Source organism: Lissotriton vulgaris, chromosome 8 (genome assembly GCF_964263255.1).
Source record: "Lissotriton vulgaris chromosome 8, aLisVul1.2, whole genome shotgun sequence".
Classification (NCBI taxonomy): domain Eukaryota; kingdom Metazoa; phylum Chordata; class Amphibia; order Caudata; family Salamandridae; genus Lissotriton; species Lissotriton vulgaris.
Window position 1 is genome coordinate 555,460,905 of NC_141696.1, and position 21,247 is coordinate 555,482,151.

Below are 21,247 nucleotides of genomic sequence, written 5' to 3' on the forward strand. Positions count from 1 at the left end.
AAGGAGTTGTTCCCGCTATGAGTTCCTCTAATTTCTGTTGAACGTGACGGGTTTCTTGTTGGGACATTTTTACCTCATCCCTAAGGACTCTATTCTCTTCTGTGGAGCGTGTAAGCTGAGCCTGTAACCCTTCTAGGATTCCCGCCAAGGAGTTCATATCAAATCCCTCAGTCATGTCGACTCGAGTGAAAAGTTGGCACTTCAATCTGTCAGAAGGTTCAAGTAACACTGGAGTCGACACTGGTTCCTATGCCCACCACCTCTAAAAGGAATAACTTATGTATACACTCTAAACAATCGCTGTGAATTACTTGGAAATAACAGGTGATGTCTCTTACCCTCTGTATGAGCTGGACTGGCCTCTCTATGTGGTAGCAGACGGGTTCTTCACTGTTCCTTCAAGACCTCAAAGCGAAGGACTAAATGGAAATTGGCTTGGAGAGTCTCTTGGGAAATTGGAATGATTGAATGTTCAGACTCAAGGAAAGTTCGCTGAAGTCGACACTGAAATGACTAAACCTGGCTATAAGTAAGCTAATATAGTCCTAGAAAAACAGTCTTAATCTAAGGTGAGGTAAACCCCTACTCTGATACTACGAAATATCTAACTAGAATACTATGAAGTGGCACTAACTAATGCAATACTACGAAATTCTTCAATAAAGTCACTTGCCAGAATCCCACGTTGCGCATGCGATAAGAAACAACCAAGAACAAGAAGCGCTGACAGGAATTTTTCGGAACAAGAACTTCACACAAGAGCCGCGCTATGACTCCGGTGAAGAGGTCAGTTGAAGTGCGCAGATTCCAGGGCAGCCGTGCGCTTCATCTCCACAGCTGCTCGCGCGCTCTCGAAGACTAGAACGCTCACTCCACACTGTACGTGATCCTCCTCGGCAGCCATGTTGGGGTACTCGCTCTCCTAGGTTCTGGACACAGCGCTGCAGGAATAACGTGGTCACTCTATGCTGCCTCCTCCAACGTGGATATTTAGAGACCTGCTTTAATGACCGCTGAGTTTTCGCTTGCACTGACCTAATGCTAGCTATAGTGCTTGAAGTCTTGACAACGCAGTGCTATTTCATATATCTTATAAGGTTCGCTGACTCTGGTGTCGGCAGTTTCTACTTGAATGTATTCATTCACGTCCACTGTCTCCAGATGACTCATCAGGATCTTGCGAGCTATGGTGATTTCTGCTGCACTGTCTAGCATTGTCTGTGCCCACTCCCCATTTTTCAGCTGTGTCCTCAGTATTCTCGGCATTTTCGATTACTCTAATACTGGCTACCTTATTTCTTGGAAATTGTGATTTTTTACTTTGAGCAGGTTCCTTGTCTTTGGACTTGGTGTGCTCTCCTGGGTCTGACCGTCCTCTTCTTTCCGATTTCTGCGAAAAAGATTGAGAGGGACGTGTATCAATACTTTGATATCTATCAGGCTTCTTCAAGTTATCCCTATTTCTAAGGTTATATCTGTTCTCAGAATGCTCCCTCTGGGGAGAATGGTGTTCTTGAGTCGGAGTTCTTTCCATCTGTCGAGGAGACCTTCCTCTGGACTGGAAAGCTTTTTCTTTGGGAGTGGATTGTTTATTTCCATCCCAGCTCTTTTTAGGAGTATTTAGATTATTTTTAAGAAATAATTTTTCAGGATTTTCGAGTAGTTGGGGTTTTACAGGTTTCCCACCTAAACTATCTCTACCTAATTCTTCATAGCATTTTTCTATATTTCTGGCAAGCTCAATTGGTTGATCTGTTATATCTGTTTCCTTCAATTTCTGGCGGATCGCCACAGATGCTGCTTCTCCTTTTATATTGGCTAGTAATATAGCCGAGAACTGCTTGAAGTCTTTCAGTAATTTCATACCAAGAGTTAAAGCAGGTTCTGGACCGTATTCATTCTGAATCTGTTTTAGCACATCTGGTATTACCGCCATTGACGGAACACCATGTGTTTTTGTGTAAATGGAAGCAAAAACTGTACCCCAAGTGTCACAGTCCTCCACGTGTGGTGCGACCCCCATTGGAAGGCAGATGGTCAGAATTCTGTGTTTCTCAATAGGGGTAGTATTTGGAAATACTGCCTTTATTTGAGTAATTTTCTGCGCTAAGCAGATAGGAATTTGTTCCCGTTTTATGGGTGTTTTACCAAGACATGATTGTATGTTCTGTGGTGTAATTTTATTTGTGTTCCCCTAATGAGGGGTCAGCTGTGGAACATTAACAGCTGTTTGGACTGTTGCAGTCCATATTACATATTGGACTAATTGTCTATGTATTTTAATTAATGTTTTTAGCTGTGCTAAAAGTTCTTCTTTTGACATTTTATCAATGTCCGGATGTGGTGTGTAGCTGGCTAGAACCGGCCACGTTGCTCCTGGTCTACCTAGTGGACCGAGCCTGGTAATATGATCATTGTGTTTTAGGGCGCCTTTAAACCAGAGCAGGTGCTCCTAGTATTTTAATGGGATTTCAATCTCCTCGAAAGGAGCGTACTCATCTGGTGGATCCTCTATTTTATAATAGTGGAATTCGTGTGTTGCAGCGTTTGCCGCTGGAAATTTTATCCAAGAATAGAATACCTCTGTCTGCCGATATTTGTTTGCCTCTATCACGAAGACGACTGTGCCACCTTGTGTGGTCAGTCCGTTTTCCATAAGTTTTAACGTTATAGTTTTTCTAATGTTGACCGGAATGATAATCGCACCCGGTTCATTCATTCCTGTAACATCGGGACCCTGCTGAGTCGCATTTACTGCTGCCTCAGCGGTTCCGTTGTCTTCTTCTGACATTGTATAAATGAGACTTTTGCAGAGCAGGTCTCCAAGGAGACAAAGATTAGGTGCACAATGTTTTGGAACACTGTATCCTTCAACATTGAATAAACCAGAGCTTTACATAGGAATCTCTTCCTACTAAGTTTGGGCGGATTTTAACCTTTCACCCACTCCAGACGTCTATTGGAGTATTTACGGGAGAAAGGGTCTGTGTGAAAAAGCACGACTGAGTTACTCTAACGTCTTGCGTTTTATCGCCTTACCAAACGTTGGGCGACATGTAGTGTAGTTCCTATTTTCCCTATAGGCCCTGCGCATTGGAATAACATAAACAGCAGTGTAGATGTAGAAGTGCGGTCTTCTAGGTCTCTACTGACTATGTTATACTTAATTGGGTTTGTACCAGCTAGCTCAGAGGTCACTGGAAACTTTCTTGACTGAATAGGAAGTGATCAGCTTCCCTGGCTCAGACAAGAAGGGATTCAGTTTTCCAACAACCGCATAAACATGACAACTTTGCTCCTCAGAATAAGAGTCAATCTCTAGAGTTGTGTGAAACAATAGACAGCTATTTCACTCAGTCAGTTGTGCAAGAATTACTTTCACCAAGATGCAGAGAATAGAGAGACGGGCGTTTTCAATGAAAGGTATTGTTTATTGAACAGTCTTTCTTCTCATGCAAGAGAAATGAATTGCCACAATTTCAAGACTTGTTATTATAAAAAGTGCGTACAGTAAAAGGAGTATTGCGAAATAATACTGTAAACGCATTGATATGGTTTCTTAGCCATACGATAGTTAAAATGAGTAAAATATATACATTCATATATACATTTGGCTAACGTCCTCAACTGGTGCTTCTAACTACGCCTACCCCGGTGTACCTTCGTTAAGCCTAATACTTGGGAGGGAGTAAGTAAGTAGCAGTTTAAGTTAAGTTTGTTTTGCCAAGGGTTTGCTTCAAGAATTCTCTCTAAGGGTTTAGTCAACACCGTACCTCTGGAGTAGAATGTTGGAGGTCTGGTATCTCCTCTCAGGACTCGATATTCCAGTTACCCGCAAGGGTAGGCTGGAAACGCCGGAGCTGGATTTTCTCAGCAGGAGAAAAGACAGCGTCTTTCTCAGCGCGTCAAGAAGGAGGAGGGGCAGCGTCCGTGGGCTTCTCGCCTCTGCTGGGCTCTGCAAGGGACAGCTGTTCTGCTCCTGTATTCACCACCACCATCGCGTTTGCTTAAGGCAACGTTGGTATTATTTATACCTGAAAGGTGCCTTGTTTGACGTAAGTTTTTGGACATAAGACATCAATAAAGATGTCACTAAGAACTGGTCGTTCTTACAGTGCTCATTAGAGTTCTATTACTAATAAAAACAAAGCAAGCGGGGCTTTCCCAGGTTGCTGGGAGTTTTATCTGTTGAAAAAACTCGGTGTGTAATCTAGGAATCTAAGATAGTGGCTTCTGCTGTGTCATGTACTGTAATGAGCTGCAGAGACGAGTTTCTGAAATATGGCTCTGATCGTTTCTGCCATTATAAGGGTATGAATTGATTATAGCCGTATAGGGTCATAAGGTCACAATATTGATCGGGGTCCTAGAAAAAACACAACATGTCTGGTTATCCAAAATGATTGCAAATTCCTGGAATTAATTGATCCCTGGAGGGCTGCTTTTTCTGCGAAAGCCGAATACACCGATTTTTCCGGATGATTTTGCACCCCCTCCCGAATAGATTTTTTTCCTACTCTTTAAAGCTTTGGTATTAAATACCCAGCAAATTTTACCCAATGACTTCTCAGACCACACAATGATTGCTCTTGAGTTTGAGATAGGGAAAGCCTTAGTACACCCTAGGCGGTGGGTTTTTAACCACATCGCTGCTGTGCATTTTCCCCTCCTGTGCTGACCCATGGTGAACTCCATTGTTCATGACGAGCTCAGCTCGTCATCAGCACAGCTCCACTGTGCCTCATGACAAGCTGAGCTCGTCATGAGCATGGAAGGGGTTAATAAACAATACTTACAGGACGAAGAGTGGGTGCAATTTTGCAAAAACGCAATCAAGGAATTTTTGGTAATAAATCACCTGACTACTTCCCCTAGAATTGCATGGCATACCCTAAAATCTTACAACTGAGGCGTGGGAATAGATCAACGCCCAAAAACAAATTACAATAGCAAATGCTAGAAAGAAATGTGCAGAAAAGTTTTGAAAGCTTTTTAACGTATCTATCAGTGTCTAATAAAAGGAAACTTGATAAGGGAAAACAGGCACTAAGCGAAGCATACTACGCAAAATGTGAAACAATACATCTTGCCCATACGCAAAAGATGTATGAGGAAAGTAATTTCACAAGGAAGTTCTTAGCTTGGCAGGCCCGTGAGAAAGCGGCTAATAATCGGATTGAAACACTGAAATGCCCTACCACTGGCATTCGGAGTAAGGACACGGGGAGGGTGGGCGAAATTATGCTAGAGCATAATAGATGAATATAAGCACAAAATCAACTAATTGATAAAGAGTCCCTCAAGATGCTTTTATCAGAATAGAACATTTTAGTGTTATCTAAAGCAGACGCTGCAAATATTATGCATCCCTTTTCTTTTGAAGAACTGGCTGAGTTTATTAGGAATCTTCCAATGGCAAAGCCAGTGGCCCAGATGGTTTCTAGTGGAATTTTTCTAAATATTTTCAGAAGTCTTAACGGAATATTTTCTACTGGTCACCAATACAATGCTAGCGGGTGGCCCTATACCGGCGTCATTTCATAATGGGAATGTTGTTCGTTTTCTAAAAAAGGGGAAGGATGCTGAGGACCCCAACTCATATTGCCCAATCATATTATTAAACACCAACCACAAAATCATTACTAAACATTTAGCCAATAGGCTTAACTTAATTGCATTAAAATTAATCCATCCAGACCAGAATGGTTTTATTGCAGGGAGGCAGCTCGGGACAAACACACATTATCTGTCCGAAGCACTGGATTACTTTGTTGCTAATAACACACTCACTTTAATGCTTCTTCTAGATGCGAAAAAGCATTCGACCTTGTGGTCTGGGAAATGTTATTTCGTAACCTACTTAGATTCAGGATACCATCTCGATCACGGGGTTGATACAAAAGATGTACCGCAATGCAGAAGCCAGCATAATTATCAACACAATAGAAGTGGTGACAATTAACACCCAGCGCAGAATCTGGCTGGGTTGCCCGCTTTCCCCTATTTTATTTCCCTTTTTTATTGAACCACTGGCAATCGCAATTAGAGAAAACGTCAATATCCGTCCTCCTCTGCCTTTGATGGGGAAGGTAAAATTCTTTGCCAACAACATTATGTTAATTCTTGATTTCAGTCAGGGTGTTCAGGATAAGGTATTCCACACTTTTGAACAATTCGAGGGATTGGGGGGTTATAAAATCATATCAGGAATCGGGTGCTGTTTGGAACCATTGTCTACATTTGTTGATTTCTTTCTACATCCCATTGTGCAAAAAATGCCAACCTATTTACAGGATACAAAGGACGTATTAAGACTCTTGTCCACTGTAGATTTCGATCCTGACCGAGACATCCTGGTATCCCTAGATGTTGAATCTTTATACACCTCCATCCCGCAAGATGAGACCCTTGAGACCATCTCGGACATCTTAAGTCACACCGAACTTAACTCTATTACTCCGGTTAATTTCATCATGACCCTGGCCTACTTGGCCATGAAAGAAAACTTTTTTCAGTTTGAGGAGACTTACTATTTACAAGTATCAGGCACGAGTATGGGCAGCGTCTATGCGCCGAGCCTGGCGAACTTGTACGTTCACAAGTTTGAGGAAATGCATGTCCTTACCGTCACTAATGGGGGGAATTGGTTCCTTTCTGTGGTTCCTAAATCAAAGCACGGGATACTTAGTAAGACTCGACACCAAAAACTTTTCTAACCTCAATGATGTGTATCCTAATTTGTCCCAAAATTATTACATAAACATATTATTCTTAAAATTCATATTTATTAAAAGCTTGAGATAGCAGCATGGTATAGGTAACAGTTTTACATATAAGCAACATATAAAAAACACAATCACATTGCATTAAAGTTCAACACATATACATATAAACAATGATTAAAAGTAGCCAAATTGTCAACGCGTTTCGGTGTCTAAGGCAGATGGTACACCTTCCTCAGGACTACAATAAATTCTTCAATATAATACACAGTATTCAATGTGCGATGACAGCATAAATCCTGGGGATAGATAAATCTTATCCACTGTTATGATTCAATTTCTTCCCTTTAAATGACCTGTGACTTTGTACTTAATAGTTGGGGCGTTGGTTATCCTTCTTTGTATCAATTTTAGAAGGCTCAGGGTATTCATAAGATGGGGCGTCCTTCCGTTCCTTACCCTGGTTTTAACCTGATGTAAACGAAGTGCTTCTTTTTGTATTTGAAGCAGGTTCCTTTTTTCTCCGTAATTACAGCCACACGCCGCCTCCCTGGTAACCCGGTCTCCAGCGTCAGACGAGACCGGGTTACCAGGGAGGCGGCGTGTGGCTGTAATTACGGAGAAAAAAGGAACCTGCTTCAAATACAAAAAGAAGCACTTCGTTTACATCAGGTTAAAACCAGGGTGAGGAACGGAAGGACGCCCCATCTTATGAATACCCTGAGCCTTCTAAAATTGATACAAAGAAGGATAACCAACGCCCCAACTATTAAGTACAAAGTCACAGGTCATTTAAAGGGAAGAAATTGAATCATAACAGTGGATAAGATTTATCTATCCCCAGGATTTATGCTGTCATCGCACATTGAATACTGCGTATTACATTGAAGAATTTATTGTAGTCCTGAGGAAGGTGTACCATCTGCCTTAGACACCGAAACGCGTCGACAATTTGGCTACTTTTAATCATTGTTTATATGTATATGTGTTGAACTTTAATGCAATGTGATTGTGTTTTTTATATGTTGCTTATATGTAAAACTGTTACCTATACCATGCTGCTATCTCAAGCTTTTAATAAATATGAATTTTAAGAATAATATGTTTATGTAATAATTTTGGGACAAATTAGGATACACATCATTGAGGTTAGAAAAGTTTTTGGTGTCGAATCTTACTAAGTATCCCGTGCTTTGATTTAGGAACCACAGAAATGAACTAATTCCCCCCTTTTGTTGCTATATTTCCCAGTCCTTTCTGGGTTTGTTTGGGAAAACTCTCTCTCTTGTCTAACTTACCGTCACTAATCCCTTCCATGAGTCGATTAGACTCTGGAAGCGGTATATTGATGACATCTTAGTGGTCTGGCGGGGTGACGAAGAGTCAGTTAGAGCTTTTCACATATGGCTCAACACACAAAACAGATTCCTGAGGTTTACTCTGGAAATGAGCAAACACAGGATTTCGTTCTTAGACCTTTCCATATATGCAACTCCAACTGGTCTATCAAGCGAACTCTATCGCAAACCAATGGCATGTAATTCCCTACTGAGATTTGATAGCCAGCATCCAAGATCCCTAAGGGAAAATCTCCCTTTTGGCCAGTTTTTGCGCCTTAAGCGCAATTGCTCGACATCAGATTCCTATAAATATCATGGGACCAATCTGTCCAAACAGTTGCAGGACAAAATGTATCCTAAACATCTGGTCAACACTGCCTGCAAGAGGGCCTCCAACAACCACAGAGAAGCCTTGTTGGAGCCAAGAGTTGAGAAACCACCTTTGGAACGAATGACATTTGTAAACACCTTCAGCACTCTTAGTAATGGTCTACAGAAGTGCATTCGTAAGAACTGGTGCTTTCTTAACACTAGAAATGAACGTATCCCCATGCCTCTTTTCGCATTTAAGAGAGGGCGTAATTTGCGGGATGCCCTGGTCCATACCAGATCAAGGATGAAACCCAGTATGACCAACACCTTATGGGACTTACCCACGGTCCAAGGGCACTTTCCCTGCGGGATCTGCTCCACCAAACCAACCAAAACTATAGATATTGGCACCCAAAGACCTTGGATACAGACACATTTCTCTAACTGCAATAGTGACCATCTAATCTACCTAATTGAATGTCCTTGTAAGGAACGGTATGTGGGCATGACCACAAGAAAGGTACGACAACGCATGTTGGAACACAAAAGTACCTTTCGTTGTGGTAAATCGAATACTAAACTCACTAGACATTTCTTAGAGCATAAACATAAGCCTGAAGAATTTTTCTGGACAGTATTGGAGAAACCAGTCATACCCCCCCATGTGAGCGATAGGACAAAATTCCTTTTCCAAAAGGAGCAGAGGTGGGTGTTTAAACTCCATAGTGACATCCGGGGTCTTAATGATGACATCCCTTGGACCCTGCTATAAACATTTTCTGGACATCCACCTGTGCGTAAGGTGTTTTGCTCAACCACTTGATTGAATTTCAGCTTCAGGCATGAGATAATCCTTCCACCAGAGAATTCTTTCATGTCTTCTTTTCCATGGGATTAGGCTGTATGGTGCCACCTCCTCTCAACTACATTTCAAAGTCCACTGATGTCATCCTGTAGTTTTAGGCTTACCATTGGACAGGCCCCCATGATATCATTTGTCATGTGTCTCGACCCTTTAGCTCTAATGGCGGCGGATTAACTAAATAACATATTAACCTTTGTAGTGTCTTTCTTTCTTAACTTCCAGCTAGCTAGACTCCTTATGTAACAATTCGGAGATTACGGGCCCTTGTATGCTCATTAGTCGCATGATAAATACAGTTAGTATGATGCCTCCGTTCCGGACTACAAATCATAGTCCGCTGACGTCATTTGGTAGTTCCAGTCTACCATTGGCCAAGCCTCCGTGACGCCAGACGTCACGTGACCCGACCCGGCAGGCTCTAATGGCGACTGTTTATGGACGAACGCTACCTCCCCCTGCCTCAGGACAGTGCCAGAGGTATCGACGGAGAGGTAAGCTTTCTCCATTTTAGTGACCTACATATTTTGTCTAGCGGAGCGCAATAGCCTGAGAGTAGACCAGCACTTTATTGCGTTATGTTCCATTTCTCGCTGCATAGAGAGCATCAGCAGCACGAGTGCTAAAGTGTTCTGAGAGAAGCTATGTTCGATTCTTGGGCAATGCTTCGAGATTGTTTGTGTACATCTACATCGAGTTAGGCTAGCTATCTGTGATCCTCGTAAATCCCCCACCAAGCTCCTATATAAGAGTAGTTTTGGGTTGAGATTGAGGCATTGGTTTTAATTATTGAGGACAGGGGAACTTTTCTTTTAAATAATTAGCCCTCATATTCATATGACTCTGTCCATATACTTTCGACAGGACATCTGTCTCACAGGGCTATCATATTCTCATTCCTACTTGCAGGGCGGTGCCTCCCTTGACCTGAGTCAGTGCCAGGTGAGGTGAGGCTTGTTACCTCACACAGGATAGTTGAGTGAACTATTACTTTTGTACTCACTTTGTATACACAGAACAGGTTAAAAGGCGTTGATTGACATGGTGGCAAAAGTGTTCTCTGTATTTTGATGCTTGCTTTATCTCTACAGGTATGAATAATCATCCATCCTGCATAGAGGTACTGTGATTGGTCACATATAATGATATTGTGATGCTTACTAAGTTTATTTTATTTGGTTTTTGTTTTCACCGATTTCAAAAATTGCACTTAATGCAGTAGCTAACACCACTGGGTCCTGAAGAAAGCCGGGGTCCTTGTGCCCACTACGGCTGAAACTAGCTGACCTTTTTCTTCTTTGGCAGATTAATTCAAAGCCGATACTGTGTTTTTTACTCAAGTTCATCAGTGGTCACCAATAAATATGTTTTGGACCACTGCTGTATCTTTTTTAATTTACCCACGCTCACATTGTTTTCCCTGCACTGCATTTTTTCTAGTTTGGTCAGTATACCTTGGAGATACTAAGCCTGTTATTTTCTGTATCATTGGTCTCTTATCACTCCTAGTCCACTAGCTTTTGGCTTGTTGCCAGAGGAGCTGAGGTGACAGGGGCACTCTTGGAGTTCCAAATGATGACACTGGCCACAAAGGGCAGTTGATGGAAATCCTTACTATTTCTTTCCCCTCCTCAGGGTTTCCTCTGTCACTAAGTTGCACTTGTGCCATAAATTCTTCGCCACCACTAGCCATCATATAGACTAACGGTTTTGCCTTTGGATTTTGCCTCTACCCTTGTTCTGTGACAATTCTACATATTCTTTTTCTAGACCACCAGTTTCGATGTGTTTTTTCATGATTAGAATTGGGGATTAAAACTGGTTTGGTCTTTAAATATTCTCCCTGTGACCCCCTCTCTCTCCCTCTCCGGGAGTTGAGTCTTTTGTGAATAGGTTATAAAATCAACCAAAAGAAAACTGAAATAATATTAAGCGGATGCAATCCAGATTTTCTGCATCCAGATATCGCCCTGTAGGTGAATTCCCATCCCAAAAGATATTTAGAGATTCATTTTTCATCACGGATTGAGGATCTACACGATCTAAATTTCTCTCTGTTGCTTTTTAAAATACAAGATCTATTTTCAAGGTGAAATTCTCTCTCCATGACCATTCTGGGGCAAGTCTCCTTGATGAAGATGTCTACTCTTCCGCTGTCTTGACATGTGTGCTCTGTGGACACAGGACCCACTCCTTCCTTGCACTCCTTTCTCTTTCATTCAATTCTTAATCCATGAATTCAAATGCTTTTTCTTTAAAAATGTATTTTCATTTTCAAATCACTTTTTGTAGCGAGTTTTTTCAATTCATATAAAGCATATGAATTGAAAAAACTCGCTACAAAAAGTGATTTGAAAATGAAAATAAATTTTCAAAGAAAAAGCATTTGAATTCATGGATTAAGAATTGAATGAAAGAGTAAGGAGTGCAAGGAAGGAGTGGGTCCTGTGTCCACAGAGCACACATGTCAAGACTTTTCATGCATACCCTAAGAGCTCAGTAGGGTACCAACCTATGCACCAACGACCTTTATGATCACATTTGAAACGTACAAACTAGGTGAACTACGAGTGCACTACCACAAATCAAATATTTATACTCTTCCGCTGTTTCATTTCTTATTCTTCACTATCCCATGTGTTTTAACTGTATCCTTTTTTAAAAAGGTAGAGTTCATGTTTACGTCCTTAATTTGGCAAAAAATGTGCTAGAATTGCACTAAGCACTTTATATAAGGACCTGAAGAAAGGGGGATGGCATTCCCTAATCTCAGGGATTATTATTTAGCCTATTTTGCCCAGTACATGTCTAGGTTTAAGGTATAGCCCTATGTAGGATTATTTCTGAATTATTTTATGCAGCTGATTTGTACAGAACATCAAATAGACAGTTGTATAAAAAATTGTGAAATCACCCAAAAAAGTCCTATATAAGAGCATGCAGTGGTTTCTTCGAAAACGCAGGGACTTTTTTTAGAAGATATGCTATCCCCCATATTAATGCTGTAAATCGTCTGTCAGAACTTGTAATTAAATCAGGAAATAAATTACAGCAGAATATAGTCCAAAATTGGGCCAAAGCAGGGTTTAGGAAAATATCAGACTTTCTTCTGACGGAAAGATGGCTAACTATCTTTGAAATTCACGAGCTAATTAAAAAAAAAAATCTGCTTGGCACCAATAAAATATTATTATAAGCCTTTAGTAATCTGGATCTTGGTCAAATAATTTCCAGTAAAAATATTGTTCTGGAATTATGTGAGCCGATAATAATAAAAACCCTGGGGAATGGAATTTTTTTTATCCTCTATAAAAAATCCAGATTTTACCCAGAAAGCATTTGATAAATGGGGAAAATATGAAGGTTTGGAACTAACAGCTAGTATGTGGGATCCAGTTAACAAACATAACTTTAGCGCACTAAGAGGAGCCAATTGGCATCAGAAGTTATTCTTCAGTAAATGGCTAGTATATAGAACCCCACAATTACTCTCACAAGGAAATCCTAACTTGCAGAGATATTGTTTTAGGTGCCTAGATGGGCTGGCAGCCAACTGAGTTCATATCATTGATCTGTGCTGTTTATCCAGGGGTTCTGGAATTATTTATTCCTGTATTTGGAGACTGACTGGCAAATTGAGTTGTTTTCTAGGACTTGGCTGAAGGTTCTAGGATATGATCCTTCTCTAGGCCTAAGTATCAAGTGGACCAGAATAGTCTATATCAGAATGGAGGTGGCCAGATCCCTCCTGCTCCAAAAATTACAATCACAACAGGTTCCAACAATTCGGTACTAGGTACGAAAAATGCAGCAAGCTAGAAACAATGAAAGATTATATGCAATGAGTAATAGGGGGTTTAAGAAATTTGAAAAATTGTGGGAACAGTATTTTGAGTAAAAACAAGGGTCAGAGCTGATGGTTTGATTGGCATATTGCTATTTTGCACATCTTGCTCCGCATGCACTTTAGCTACTTGACTTTGCCAGGTAACGGTTAATATTACCTATTTTTGTACTTTTTTACTATGTGGGGTATTTAGCTATCATTATTCCTCTTCATAATTTGGGTTGCAATTTCGATTTCTGACTATGTAGGCTGTATTTATGGATCATTAGTACATGTACAATATTTTGAATTAGGTGCACCAATATATTTGTAACTGCATTCTGGATTTCAATTAAAAAAAGAATTGCAAAAAAAGGAGCTATTCACTTGTAAAGTTCCCCTGTCAACACATGGCGTGGGCTTGCCCTGTCCTAAGCCAGTATTGGCAGGAGGTGATGATCGCCCTCACACACATGTTATCTGAACAAATCCCGAATGCTCCACTGGTGTGCCCATTGGGTATTTACAGGCTCAAACAGATTAGGAGGAGGAAATTGCTGGCGGTGGCACTTTTGCTTGTGAAACGGCGTATAGCCATTAAGTGGGGTAGCAAACGCCTGCCCAGATTCAAAGATTGGTTGAATGACATGCTATATTGTAAGGAAACACTGGGTGCGTATGAAGAGGGACTACCTCAAGCCTCTAGACCGAAGGATTTCTGGCAACCTCTTGTAGACTACTTACAGCAGCACCAGGATGGGCCTTAGCATGTCACTGGAAAGTGCGCTAAGGAAATGATGAGAAATACTGGGCCCGGGGAGGTTTGGTTTTTTGCTAAATAGCCTCACATGTGAATGTCGCACTGGGCTACTGTAAAAATGAATGAGGGAAATGTCAGTTGTCCTAGATTACTACTGAATTTGTAGAACTACTGTGAGATATGCAAATGTCATTTAAGGTAACTGTTTTAAGTATAAAGGCATCATTAGATGTAATATGTAGATGTGATTGAAGAACTCTGTACATAAATGTTTAAATGCTGCAAACTGACTGTACACTGTAGCTGCTAAGGTAAAATAAAAATAAATTTAAAAAAAGGTCCCATGGCAAGTGTATTTTTGCTTATGCCCCAATTTCATGGTTCTGCATAAACCATTAAATAAATATGTTGTTGCCAGTTAATTTCAGTAATTCTTTCTCCCAGTTCGACTCTTTTTATGAATTTGTCCAGCACATGATTCTGGTTCTCATGTATTATGTAGCACCCTTAGTTACCTAGGCCAAGCAGCTCGTGGAGGGGTCTTAGATATGAAAAGCGAAATGCCCACTGCACACAACACAGAGAGTAAAGCGAATTTGTGTTCTGGTGGACACTTCAGCATTCAGTTGATAGCTGTCTTAGCGTCTTAGATATGCTGAGGTTGGCAATATGGCACTATGGAGGACACATAGGGCCATATGTAGGTAACTTGGAAATACCTGTTCCTAAATACCGAACTTTACCAAATCGGTATTTAGAAATTGGTATTTCCGATGTATGTAAAAATTTGGTAAATATTACCGATTCTGTAAAAATCGGTCAATATTTACGAATTCCTCAGTATATCTGAATCGGTAAATACCGAATCGGTAAATATTACTGAATCGGTAAATACCGAATCGGAAATTCAAAACAGCAATTGAGGAATCAGCCAATCCTGTGCAACCACCACCCCTCCCAACCAGGAAGTGGCCACACCCAGGCAGGTGCACACAATCAGAACCTTCTGGAGAGGCTAGGAGTGCAGAGGAGAGCAACAGAGCCACTGCCTGAAGTTTTTCTGCAAATCTTGCACAATGGCCAGCCAGAACACAGAAAGAGAAGGAGGGGAAAGGAAGAGGAAACTGAAATTCAGTCAAAAAGGACCTGCAGGTCCCTTTGGAGGAGGTAGTGAAACAGCATAGCAGTCCCTGCAAGTTGCAGAATCAGAAAAAAGAAAAATCTGGCTTGGAATCCAGTCACATGTGAATGCCATTGGAGTGACCTCCCGGGAAATTGAAGTGCTCAAGAAGCGGTGGTATGATATCAGGAGCATCACCAAAAAGAAGATGGCTGATCTAAATAAACAAGCAAGCCAGACAGGTAAGAAGCCTGCACAGCATTGTCCACCCCCTTTCCCCTATCCCAAATCCCCAATTGGGCGATGTGAATCCCACTCCAGTACAGGTTTTTGTTCAGACCAGCAATGCTTTATGGGAGATGTAGTCAGTGACACCCCTATCATGACAGGAATTGCACTGAACAACAAGGCATGTGACACACATCAGCGATAAGCAGGCAGAGGACAAAGAGATAGTGTGGAAGAAATATATTTTTATAACTGCAATTCAGGGCTGCAGGAACACTGAGCTAATGTACAATTTCTGTTTACAGGCGAGACATCGCGCAGGACTGCTCAGGACAAGGGAGAGAGGGCACCCTGGAAGGACATCACAGAGAAGGCTAGTACGAGTGCAGGGCACACAACACCACCACAGCCAGCCTCGCCACCACAGCCAGCCTCACCACCACAGCCAACCTCGCCACCACATCTAGCCTCGCCACTACTGCTAGCCTCACCAGCAGCAACACCACCTGCAGTGGTTAGACGTGGGAGGCATGTTGTTGCCAGACTGCAGGAGTTTGAGTCGTCCTCAGAAGACACGAGGGGGGGAAACATCTACTGTGCCACTGGATGGCAGAAATGCTGGTTTTCTGTCCACTTCTGAGGGAGCACACACAGGTGCCAGACGCCGCCGCAGGGCTCATGAAAGCAGTCCACCTCTACAGGGTGAGAGCCATGGTGTCTTGGCAGGGCTGGAAGCAAACATGGTGAAGTTGCAGCGCCTACAAGGCAAGGCAATTCAGTCAGTCCAGTGACAAATGAAGCGCCTCAATGACAACATGACAAACATTGATAAGGGCATTAGCTCAATGGCTGAGGCATGAAGGAGATGGCTGCGGGCATGCAGGACATGTCCCAGTCTGTGATGCTGCTGTGCAGCAAAATGGATGAGGACAGGGTAACACGGCACAGGAAGAGGCAGAAAATGGAACACCATACGAGGGCAGTGAACAGCCTAGCAATTGCCACTTCCCTGCTTTGTAGGCGCTCCGTGGCTATGCAGGAGGGGCTGGTGCACTGCAGCACTGATGTCTCTAGGGGGCTGGTGAGGGTGACCACTACACTTGAAGCGCTGCTGACGACTCAGTCTGCCACTACAGGTGCTGTGGAAGTTGGGGACAGCGAGGACACGACGAGTCGGAGCATCATTACCCCTCCTGTAATAGACACCCGGAGGAGCAGCAGATGGCATGGGGCTGGCACTGGTTCTACAGCCAGTGCGGACAGTCAGATGATGGCATTCAGCACTGTTGTGCGTGGCCGCGGACGCTGATGCAGCCCACACTATCAGAACTGAATTGGGTGAAGTAACCCATGACTTCCTTCTATGGATGTCACAAATTGGACTGCCAAGTTTGACCTTTTGTGTTGTGGTGTAGTGCCCAGATAGTAAAACTACATCATTACATTCAACAACTGGCTGTGTCTCCTTACTTACTTAAAGATAGTTGTGTGTGATCTCTGCCCGTCTCTGTCTTCCATCTGTTACTGGTGCCACTCCTGCTGTGTTGGGCTCTGGCTGTGCAAATTCATCATCATTGTCCTCAAAATCAGTTAATTCCACTTCTGTACCTTTCTTTGTGGTAAGGTTGTGCAGCATAGCACAAGTTGCAATGATTTTGCAGCAGATGATGGGTGTGTACTGACGTGCGCCTCTGCTTTTGTGGAGGCAGCGGAACCTGCTTTTCAATAGTCCAAACGTGCCCTCCATAACGTTCCGTGTGGATTTGTGTGCCACATTGTATCGTCTCTCACTCGGGGTTGATGGGTTTAGGTAGGGAGTGAGGATAAATGACCGCACGGCATATGCACTATCGCCTAGGTGAGAAAGAGAGTGCCATTAGTCACATACACCAATACACATTCATCTGCAGTAAGTATAAGGGTGTGTCACAGTGATTTACCTAGCAGCTATCCTTCTCCAAATCAAATTCTCCCGCAGCCAGGCGTGTGTAGATCCCACTGTTCTGGAAGATGTATGAGTCGTGGGTGCTCCCAGGAAATTTGGCCACTATGTCAATGATTATGTTGGCAGCATCGCAGATTACCTGCAAATTTATGGAGTGGGTGGACTTTCTGTTCCTGTAGATATACTCGGTGGCTGCTGGTGGGCAGATTGTAATGTGTGTGTGCCATCAATACACCCTATGACATGCGGGAACTGTGTCATCTGGTAAAAGTCTGTCTCGGTTTTCAGCAGTCCTGCCTGTGTGTTTGGGAAGCTAATGCAGTGATGCATTCTCTGCATCATGGCATCCAAGAACTTTCTGAAGAAACGGGACAGGCAACTCTGAGACACCCCGCCTACCGCAGCTATCACCCCCTGGTAACTGCCAGATGCAAGTAGATGTTGGCTGCAGAGCACCTGCACATGTGGTGTTATGGTGTGCGCCCTTGGTGTTGAGGGCTCCAGGAGTGGGTGCAGGTCCCTTATAAAGTCCAGGATGGTGTGGGGGTGTAGCCTGTACCTTTCATGGATCTCAGCCTCAGTCTGTTGGAAGAGTGTGATGCGCTGTCTTTAAATGCGCTCCACCCGTCTCCAGATCCTCACTCCTGCTGCCTGTAGACGTAGCTGCCTTGCAATCACATAGAAAGCCGCCATAGTGATCACACAGTTGCATTTTGGGATTGATTGTATACACTGTAGCTGATTACCACCTGCTTTCAGTCAGTGTTAATTACAGACTCTTAAATACCGAATTTCATGAAATTTAGTATTACCGATTTTTCCTACATCTCTTTTCTCGTTTTTACTGTTTCTTATTTACCGATTCGGTAAAAAAGGAATCAGTAATTTTGAATTCAGTAATGATGATCATGATTACCGAATCTTTATTTTTAGCCTCCAACATCTCAAATGCCTAAATACTGGTCGGTAAAGGGAAATTTATGGAATTTCGGACGTTACCGACCGGTATTTAACTACCTACACTATGGCCCATAGTTCTTCTGAGAGGGAGGCTGTGACAAGTTACTCATTACACATTTCAACTAAGGACTGCTGTTAATTGCATCATTGTTTGTCGTGCCCTCATGCCCTCCCCCTCCGCAGCTTGATGCAAGACAGCATTACTGGGTGTCCTTTCCTGTTTGTCGCCTTTCCAGAATTCCCAGACTGTATTAGCTGCAAGTGGAGAGTTGCTATTACTTCACTTTGCTAAAGGAAGAATTGTAACTGGTGATTTTGAAACTGGGAATGATCGTAGATTGGTAGCATTTTGGGCCCTATGTTTTTCTAAGCTATTTATATAAAATAAGGCACAAATGATTAGTTTTTAAAATTTCAACTATGTTCAGTTATCAAGGGTGCTACTGCAGAAAGGCAAATACTCAGGTGGGGAACCAAATGAGATTTAACATCCCCCTATTTGTTGCCTTCCGATTGACCTGGTAGAAGAGGTCCCCCAGAGCTCAGCAGTATGTGTCTAGATGACTCTCTGAAAAAAAGTGATGTTTAGAACATTGTTTTCTTATATATTATTGCATGTAATGTTATTATTTTGCTGCATTTTGCTCTGTTTAAATTTGTTTTTGTATTTTTTTTAATTTAATACATTTAATTTGGGATATTATTTTAATGTACTGGATTTTAAAATATGTTTTGATATATATGTAGTTTTTTAATAAATTGACAATTTTTCATTTATCCGTAATTTTTAATTAAGTGATACGTTAGGTAATGATTAAAGACTTTCTTTTATTACTTCTTGTATTGGTTGATATGCTAGTATTTTTAATTGGGTTGTTGACATTTGCAGGAAAGGGTAATAGGATGGGAAATGTTTTAAAATACTATGATTTGAAATTATGTGTAATTAATACTTTATTAATTTAATAATTAGACAATTAACTAGGTTATTTATTCATATTACTTAATTCATTTAGCATCAATGTAAATGGGTTATTTGTTTTCTTGGGGGAAACATGGTGGCACATTTTGTACATTAAAAACCCTTTAGTTGCTAATAAATAAAAGATGACATTTTGTATTAATATTAATATTGATATATATTTATAAAATAATTTCCCTGGGGACCAACTAGCCCTCCTGAAAACAGTTCAACTATTTTTGAGAAATTCCAACAGAGGGGTTATCCCAACAGCATCACGAACATGGCAATGAACAGAGTGAAAACTAAAGAACATTCTGAATTGTTGACACCAAAAACTAGGTCAAATGAAGAATGTACAGTTTTCGTATCGAAATATTCTACACACAGTGCCTGAATCAAACAATCTATCCGTAAACATTGGCAACTACTACAACTTGAACAATATTTCAATAACATTTTTCAAGATTACCCGATATTTGCTTATCAATGTTCCAAGAACATTCAACAGCTTTTAAAATCCCATAAAGACAGAACAGAAACAATATATAAGGAGGCAGTTCCATGTTACAATTGTGGCAATTGCAACAGTATAATAAAATGCGCAACCATCCTACACCCATCTCAGGGGATCCCGATCAAATTGAAAGTTAAGGCTTCATATGACTCCACCAATCTGGTGTACTTGTTGAAATGCCCATTTGGTCTCCCAAACGTGGGCAAACGAAAAATAAAAATTAGACTTACAGAACACAGGAGTAATATCCGCAAAAGAACCTCAAATCCTGTGTAGCAGCACACTTCCTCAACCAATGTCATAACCCTAGTCAAATCCGTTTCTTGGTGTTGGAAGTTGTGAACATGACTGAAGGTCGTGACAACATAAAATTCTTGCTACAACGAGAACTTTACTGGATGCATAAGAAAAACGCCCTACATCCAAAAGGGATCAACGAGAGATTAGAATACAGTTGTTCTCTCTGAACTCTCTCGACTATTTAGAACCTCGCTGATTCATTCCTCTCTTCCCTCTGACCTTATTTCGCCCAGACTTTATTGTTCTCGGACTTTATCTCTCTCTCACAATATCTCTTTCTCACCTTATCCATTTCATTTCTCTCTGACCTTATCCAATTTGTTTTCTTCTGTCATATCTAATCTTGCTTTGACATCATCAGTCCACTTTAACCTCACACACGCGGGTGTTCTTTTCTACTTCCTTTTCCTTTATTCTACTTATTTTTACTCTTTACTGTTAATAATTACTTCTTTTAAATTCCTTGTAATTTGATTGAGTTCTGACTACATTTTACATACTGGTCATATATGCTATTATCGTATTGCATTTATTGTATTGTTTCTTTATAGTGTCCACCCACTCTATTGTCCTTTTACAGTGCCCAATCATTTAATTCTCATCTAGTTTTACCCGGTACCCCTTTGATTATCATTTTGCCCTTTCCAACCCTACTCAGGATGATTCCCTAACTGAGTGCACCGCTTTGTTTCTTTTTTGATTGATCTTTATTTAAATCAGACAACATTGCGTTTTTTTGATTGATCTTTATTTAAATCATACAATATTGCGTTTTCATGATGATCAGAAGGGCATGCACTCTGCAGTCCTCTTTCTATTACCACGCTGCTTCACGCTGTTAACACCTTCATCGCATCTTCCGTGTTCAGTCCCAAGAAGACGCTGAATTAGTCACAAGCACGCTGAGATGTTTACCAAGCGGCATAGAGGTGAGGGTTCACCCGTTTCGATATGCATGTTTGCACTGTTATATTTACTTTCCTCGTAGCCGGTCTCGAAACTAACGCTCACTTGTAATAGTTTCCTTACATTAAAAGCTCAAGTATTATCACATACTTAATGCCTACCCGTTCTATACACACGTTTGTACTGTTAGATTCACGCTGACATCAACCTCCTACGTAGGCACTGAAGCCCACCTCTAAGAATTCTCATACATTGTAAACTCGAGCTATATCATTGTCTAACACTCCAGCATCACATTTAACAGCTCACTTAGAGCGCCTTCAACTCTTACAGTCGGTTTTCTTTGTATTGCAAGTTCCATACCGCTGATTGTTGATCTCTGCCATTATAGGGTATTCTATTGGATCAATTTCTTTTTTAATTAGGCACCCCGTTAACACTCTCCTTCTGACACTTGGTGACTTCACATATACCAACTGTATTCGTTT